Genomic DNA, 8,738 nt, shown 5'->3' on the forward strand with positions numbered 1-8,738 from the left:
TAGTTGTGAATGCGATGTGTGTGTGTGTGTGTGTGTGTGTGTGTGTGTGTGTGTGTGTGTGTGTGTGTGTGTGTGTGTGTGTGTGTGTGTGTGTGTGTGTGTGTGTGTGTGTGTGTGTGTGTTTGATGGGATTGTTTAACTACTGTGGCATTTTTGGGGAAACGAAGGGATGATGGTAGTAAGGAGTGAGAAGAGGGACAAGGAAGAGAGTCACGAGAAGGTAAAAATGCCCGAAAAAGAAAGAAATAGACGAAGAAATGGTTGCCTGACTAGAGTAAGTAAAAAGGAGGGGAGGAGGAAGAAATGCATATGAAAGACAGAAAGATATGCTTGAAGGAAGAAAAGAAAAGCCCAAGGAAAAAAAAATGCCTAGGAAAGAATGAGTGGAAGAAAAACGTTTCATTCAGTGAGGTGGAGGTGAAAAGTTCTAAAAATCAATGTGTCTTGTTTGTAGCGGGGTAACTGTGTGAGCCACAAACAAAATACGATATCCAACAGGGGCATATCCAGGAGTATGGAGGGGGGGAGGGGATTCATCATCATCATTATCATCTTTATTATTATCATTATTGTCATTGTCAACATCGTCATCATCATCTTCATCATCATTAGTATCATCTTGACTTCTTCACACCCCAGGTTTGCCAAAAAGAGGGAGGATGGAGAGAAAAAAAATAATTTAATAAAGAAGGGTGATTTTACAGCAATGTTCTGGAAAATAAATCAGTACTACTGTATCAGGAATGCATTAATGTTAAGAGAAATGGGAGGGGGGAGGGTAAAAAAGCAAGGAAAGAGATTGAAAATAATTTAACATTCAGAATGAACTGTCCAGAGGTACCAGTATACGCTTCACCATTATTTGTATGTTATGTCCGTGTTATAACCATCGAGGAGGAGGAGAAAAGAAGGAGGGGGAATTTCCAGAGAACCAGAACCTCCTCCTCCCCTGGATATGCCCCTGTTCAGTAGAAATTCAATTTATTCCTACATAGTGCAATCATTTGGCCTCTCAGAGCAGCTGTGTTCTGGATTATTTCATACTCATGTGTAGGCTGCTTTAAATATCCTTAGACTTTGCATGTAATGTTTTGGTAATGAATAGAGTGGGCAGACATTAACATACTCTGACCCCTGTGGCTTACTGTCAGCCAACACCATCTGGTTTTAGTTAGAATAGAGTACTAGAGTTGTGCTTTTGATGAGATGGTGAATGTCAGTGGAAAAATTATGTACAGTTCAGGAGGATCGTGTTGAAAAGGCCACATGTTCGAATATTTGGAGTTCTACTGTTGTCTTGAGTAGCAGAGTTAGATGTAATTATTAGAACTATTTTATTACATATGATATTTCTTATCTGGTATTATATAAATATATAAATATATATATAAATAAAATATATAAATATATGTAGGGATTGTACTCTGTAATATATTGTATATGTACTGTACCAGTATACATACATACAGTATATTTGCTTGCACATATATGCCATTATCTTTATGCTGTATAGGCAGCCCTCTTTATAAGGCAAGGATGTGCCCCAAATAATTTTTTTTTTTCCCCCCTTTAACCATGGATAATACAAACTGGGGAAAACTAATGGAAACTTTACAGATAGGAACAGAATTTTCACCCAGTATGTAAATGTATTTCCTGTTCACAGATCTAAAGACTATTTATTGCATTATTTTCTAACATCTCTCATTATTATTCCACTTTCCAAATTACTTAACCCCTTGGGGTCGGGCATTGTTTATAAAACTGAACTTCAGGAGCGGCATTATTTTGCAAAAAATAGGTGATTTTTCAAAAATCGCACCTTTGAGAATTATGAAACCTGTCATAGAAATCTTTATACCCAGCAAAGTACAGTTGTTTAGCTTTAAAATGAGTGTTGTTCCAATGTCCTACGATAATTTATTGTAGAACAGTGGCCGAGAAAATAGTGTCTAAACGTTCTGGAACGGGGACTGACATCCCCGTGACACGCGTTCCAGAACAGGGACCGACCTTTAGGGGTTAATTTCCATAAAGCCTTTTGAACCATGCATTTGGAATTTAAGAGTTTGTACAGTATGGCAATTTGAATATCCCATGTGGAGTGATGATCTGGCATAGGTTCCAAGTCCTTGAGGTGACTGCAGGTTTTTCAGTCACGTAATTCCACCAAGAGAAAGAGGCTGATTATTTCCCCTTGAATGTACTGGACCATTTGCTTAGCCTGAGGTACATACACATAAAGGAGGGTAACGTGGGATTGGTGTTAAGGAGGAGGTCTTATAAAGAGGACTTATTGTAGATGCTTATTTATGTAGCGAGTGTACTGAAAGGCATTGGATCTGTCTGTGTGTCTGTTTGTTATCTCATTGATCTGTGCCCCACTTTGACTTATGAATTATTGTTGTCTTTTGGCTTTTCAGGACTTCAAAGCATCTTATATTGTATGGTTTAGCTAGTGTTTATATCAAAAGAGTGTGATCCTGGTTATTGGCATTGAGTGTACTTGTAAAATAGGGGGAATGGGATGGTTTGTAAATTTCTCTGATTAATTCTTTTGGTAAATAGATAGATAGATAGAGAAATAGGTAGAGAGGTAAGTAGGTAGATTGATAAAGACAATGTAGACAAGAATAGAAGCATTTATGAAAAATATTGATATAGAAAAATAGATAGACTGATATAGACGAAATAGACAAGAGTGGAAGGAATGTGTGAGAAATGTTGCCATCAGAAGAGTAAACATATTGACTTAGCCAGGGTGTGCCATGTTTCCATTAAAATGTTTGAGGTCTGTACGATGAAAACTGAGTGCACAGACGTGTGAGCAGGTCCCCAGTTTATGACTATGATTTCTGAAGCACTTGGAGGTGATGGGGGTATGTCTGACCATTCTGAATGATTGCTGCCTGCCTTCTGTAATGTGGGATGCAGGCTAGTTGCATCTAAAAGCCACAGGTGTTCCATAAATGACTGTCAAGAATTAGAGACCTGCTTACACCATCAGCATCTCTGGCTTAACTCCGTCATTATGGTGATGTCTTTTATGCTTCTCTCTTGCTACTGTTATACAATTTTTATTTAGCTTGGCATAGGCTTTCTAACCATACTCATTTTACTTTAACCTGGTCTAAAATTGCCATCTCTCCATCTTGAATGCTTAGCTGTAAGAATAGTTTAACATATTAATATAAGAATATTTTGGTGGTTACAGATAGGTGCTGTGAAAAGGGTATGGAGTTATAGTATTGTTTTTTTTTGGCAATGAACTGCATGAAAATAAGCTGCTAAAGGTTGGAAATTTGAGCCAGGTTAATGTGAAAAGAGTATATTGGAGTTAAATTTTGCTGTCCTTGACTCCTTCAGTATGAGAGATTGTAAAGGAATAAATATTGTCTAGTGGTAGCAAGAATTAAATGTAAAAGTGTGTCATTATTGTGAAGTTGTCAATGATAAAGGAAAGTGAGTAGTGTACACATTGAAAACTGAACTGAGACGTGTTACAGGTGGTGAAAATATCATTAACTTTTAATTTCCCAGTGCAAGGTAAAGTTTGAGCTTATTATTTTTCTCTAGCAGAGTTTATCTGATGCATTCCAGAGCTGATTTTTTAAATATATTTGTATACTGTACCTTGTATGATAGTTGATTATCTATTTTATAGGAAATTTTCTAAAATAGTTTATTTTTCTGTAAAAGTTATTATTGCACTTCAGATACTCTCAATTGTTCCTTTATGTATGCATCAGAGTGAAGCACTGTATATGCTATGCACTGTAAATACACTGAAGCGTATTGTGTGTGTGCAGCAAGTATGACGGAAGTGATGCCCTGCTTTCGTATTCTCATGGACATAGGAGGTTTTCTAGTACTTTTTTCTTATTTTTTTGTGGTTTGCATATTATACCTTGGCATTCTGTAATGTGTTACCTGTATCATTTTATTACCAGCATTGTTTTTATTAGTATCATTGCTGAGAATCTTAACATACCAAGTATAGAAATACACTGTTAAGAAAGATCTAGAAAGCCTCCTGAGCCAGTGAAAATATGAGGCTTGGTGTGTGAGGTGGGGTGAGGCAGATCATCTCAAGCACTAAAACTAAGAAAGGCAGGAAGTATGGCCATAATGTAGAAGTAGTAATACAGTACTTGCAACTCCAGGCTTATCTGAATGTGAACCCAGTAGACTGCAGGACAAAGTTGCCGTTTTTCCTGCAGTTCACCAACCTCCTTTTGAAAGATAGGGAGGGGACTGGGAGAAATTTATTTAATTGGACAGCTTCACTACCTGGTAATATCAGTGCCACCACATAAAGTCATCCATTTCCAGCCCCACAGTTTTGGGCGTTTGTGTTTAATGACATCTCCCAGGATGAGTGAAATGCACTAATATGGCTGTTATAAGAATTAGAAAATATATATATATAAATGCTGAGGAGGGTAAGCATGTTGCTGAATTTCCATACATTTAAACTTCTAAAGCACTGTATCTTTTGAATCAGGTGTAGTAGCTGATTTTTTTTCTTAATTCATATTATTTTTATTATTATTATTTTTTAGCTTTGAGACACCTGGTGGTATAGTGAGTTGAAATGCTCTTAGTGTATGTAGCTCATAGTGGTGTGATTCATGTAATGCTGCTCAGGACAGAATAACTGGTCACTCTTTCCTTCAGTGTCTAGCCTGATTGGATGGCAAGAATAAAATAAAATGAAATGAAATGAAAACTACTGAGTGCACTTGGTAGTTCTGGTGATTGTTATAATGTGGCTCACCACGCCTCCTGCACCTCACATGCTTTATGTTGAAATGTTTGAAATGTTACAGTGGTGTGCTGGAGTGTGATGTGACGTTGCTCATTGTTAATGTAGTGTGGTATTTTCAGTGATGTGGGAGACCTTTCAGCATCTTTTCCTCCATTTTTTTTATTTATTTTTTTTTTATTTACCGATATTCAGTTATTTATTTATTTGTGTAGTTATGTATGTATTTATTCTTTTTTTTACTTTGATATTTCCATATTTGCTATTTATGCCTCTGTAACATTGAGGGTTTGCATAATTAATGTATCTGAAGAGTATTAGCCTCTTGAATCCAAGTGATGATGGCCCTTTAATTTTATTCTTGCTGCATCCAGATGATTTTACTTAACTCATGGAAGGTCCAGCCAAAGTGAAGGGGTTTACCAAGGCTGTATCAAACCCCTGTAGGTCAAGAAGCACATCTTAAACTAAACTCATGCGGAAATGTCAAGAATCTCCAGGCTCAGTGGGTTGATGTCTTTTTTTTTATATTTTAATCGTGTTAGCTTAGAAGTGGCATGTTAAACTGGAAGGGTTAGATATACTCCTGATTAACCCCTTTGTTACTGAAGGATTTTCTCAGCGGAGTAAAATGGCCTGGAGCTAGCAAGTCTAAATTAAAATGTCATTGTAGTGAAGTAGTTATGGTATAAGAGAGTAAATGTCTGAGAGAGAGAGAGAGAGAGAGAGAGAGAGGGAGAGGTTGCAAAATCTGCCACATCCCTGAAAATACCAACTGTACGTTAAGGGGCACCGACATTGAATCTATGTTTGCCGTATGATAAGCATGTCTTCTGTACATTCTATGCACTGTATATACATTAAGCAGCACGTGTAGGTAATTCACCCTTTGGCCAGTACTGAAAAATATTAGGTTTGAGGTAGTTGTCACATAATGCTATTTTTACGTCAGTGAAATGGCAGAGTGAGCCATGGGACTGTTTCAGGTTTCACGGCAGGTTACAGTAGTGATTGTGAATGGTGAGAGAGAGGCCTGAATTCAGTTTTTCCCACTATTTTAATGAATAGAGTTTTCCCCCGCTGTGTTAATTGGGAGGGAAGGATTCAGAAATATATATGGGGAATTGTAAGAGTAAGAGTCTCAATCAGTGTAATAGGCCATCCATCAGTTCATATGTCATTACTCTTCAAAATTGTGTATTGTGCAGTAAGGACTATTTACTAAGTGGCATGGAAGGCTTTGTACCACCTCTTCCTTGGCAGTGTTTTATGCTTTTTACACCTAAGCTTCTCTTCTCTGTTATTTATACCTTTGTTATTGTCATCATCTTAAATGTTGGGACTGAATAACCTAGCCCTGGGCCCCTACGCTACTATTTACTGTATATGGGGCAGTTTGGGATTGGGTGTTGAGGATGATATACAGTACATGGCATCAGTAACATAGAAGAAGATACTGAGGTGTAATATGCAGAGTATGTCACTGAGGAAGACCTGTTATGAAATTTCCAAAGCTACTGAGAGTAAGATCACATGTTCCAAATGTGATGGGTTGAACAGTGAGAGATGGGTGCTGGGAAGAGTATGGTGGTGTATGGGGGTTGTAGTGCACTGGTCAAAGGGTTGGGTGCATCTCACACACATATCATAACCATTAAGGCTCCCATTATACAAACCCTCCTTGTACCAGGAATGCCAATGATGATGGGGGTTGTAAAAGAAATTACTGTATTTGTAAAAAGAATATGGTAGAGCTTATTGCCATCTGTAAGTTGTATAAAGTTTTAATGACTCGGTTTATAGCAATAATGTTCATGTGAATGCAATCAAATTTCGGTGGAAAAGGGTTTAGATTTGTTTTGCTTGTTTAAAAAGACACATGATGTATAAGTTCTGCTCAGGAGTATCTGTTGCTTTTACTCCCTATTCACCAGAAGCTCGATTATCCATGAATATATTGTAAACTAGGCCTTTCAGTTCCTAGGCACTCAGCATAATCAAACATTGCCATTTTTAACTTTTTTTTTTTTTTTTTTTTTTTTTAACATCATTACTCCACTGGTGTCAGATAAAAATAGTCAGACTTGAACAAATATGTAATACTCTTTCCATTGTGTGAAAATTAACCTGTTCATCTTGGGAGTATATTTTCTACCATATTCTTACTGACCCCTGGTGATTTTACTCTGACGATGATAGACTTTGAGAGCTGAAGGGGTTAAATATAGTCAGCAGTAACTCCGTCACTGCTGAACGGCATTCCTAACATCAATAAGACCAGTAGTAGTAGGAGAGTGTATGTAAGTGAGGTGGAGAGTTGAGGGGGCGGGGGAGACCAAGCATTAGATAAAGGGATGGGGTGGAGAGAGGCTGTCAGTTGGAGAGATGGCAGTTTGATGGTTGAGGACAGGATCACATGGAGCCAATTAATTTGTGGCCTTTTTTTTCTGGGGTTAAAGACGTCTGGCTATAGCTGTAGATAGAAGTAAGCTAAAAAATGACTTCCAGATTCAAGGAACTAACTCCTTGAATTCATGTGACTTCTTTTTTAGTTTAATCCTGCTTCTGCCGGAAGAGTTTATTTATGTTGAAGGGCTTTATTAAGGCTGTATCTAATTCCTACCTTTCAAAAAGTTTACTTTGAAATGAGTAAAAATGTCAGGGGATTGCAAGAAGAAAAATACGTCCCAGGGTTCAGAGAGTAAAGAATTTGTTATACACAGAAGTAGTAAAGTTTTTGTTTTCTGTAGTTGTGAAAATAATAAAAAAAGGTGCCTCATGGGATTTGGTACAGTTTTGTGGATAATCGAACTTCTCTCACAGTTATAACTGAGATTGCATCATTTTAATATATGTATAAAACACATCCTGTGATAATAATGTGATTGTTTGCTCATAGTTTATAGTTAGTCTGCTTGATTCCTTGATGTGTTGTTGTGCAGTCAGTCCACACAGTGTGGATGAGGAGTCACTGTTCTTGGGAAATATTGTATGTCTAGGCAGTCTGCATTACAGCTCATTATCTAAGTGACATTCGAGGCTTTGTAGCATTATTTCCTTAGCAATTGATTTTGTTTATTATTCCGTAACTTGTTTATCAAAAGGAGGATGTGCACTGCAGAAGAAAGACACCCTTAGCATGCAGTCTGCTATGTTCACATTTCAGATGAGCCGAGGGGTGCTACTACTGCAGCTACAACAACAGGTACTGCTACTACTACTGCTACTACACCTGAACATGCTCTTGTACACTGTTTATATCTTGAATTTGGCCCTTTTTTGTATTGTTTTTGTTTTTTCTTGGAAGGAACGGTTTGTGGGCTCGTGGTCTTTGGTTCCTTCTTTCTTGCATTAAAAAGAAAAAAAAAAAAGAAAAAAAAATTCAACATCATTTGTATCAGCAATATTAAAAAAAAAGAAAAAAAAAGTGTAATTTGCATCATCAGGTGGTAAGGGACGGGTGTTATGATATCTGCCTCGTAGAATACAACCATGTAAGTCCGGGATGTGTCACAGAGTGATTTTGCCAGTTACAGTACTAAGTTAATATGCCTTTCTTCAAGTTCATTTCACCAACTGTAAGGAAAATATTGTGATCCTTTGAACCACATCCCCAATGCATAGCAAGAACTGGGTATCTGCCTGTTGAACGAAGAAATCCTCGCCATTGAGAGGCAGGATTTACAAACAGATTTACAATTATTTCCTTACCATAAGTTAGACCTGTTTTACTGGAAGAACAAGAGACATAGGAAGATTTTATACTCACCTATCCTTGTCCTGCTTGGAAAAAATCAAAGTTATCTGTATCTACCAACATATTTATCAGTTTATATTTTTCTGTGTCTCTCTGTCTTCTTATTTTCAGCTATACACCTGCATTTTGAAGGAGTGGCCATGAACAGGTTTGCTCCTTGTCGCCCTATCCCCCACCATCAGGCTACTTTCCTCCACCTCACAACCCTTCCTTATA

Source organism: Coenobita brevimanus, chromosome 59, assembly GCF_032717465.1.
Source record: "Coenobita brevimanus isolate Jiangsu-jjx chromosome 59, ASM3271746v2, whole genome shotgun sequence".
Lineage (NCBI taxonomy): Eukaryota > Metazoa > Arthropoda > Malacostraca > Decapoda > Coenobitidae > Coenobita > Coenobita brevimanus.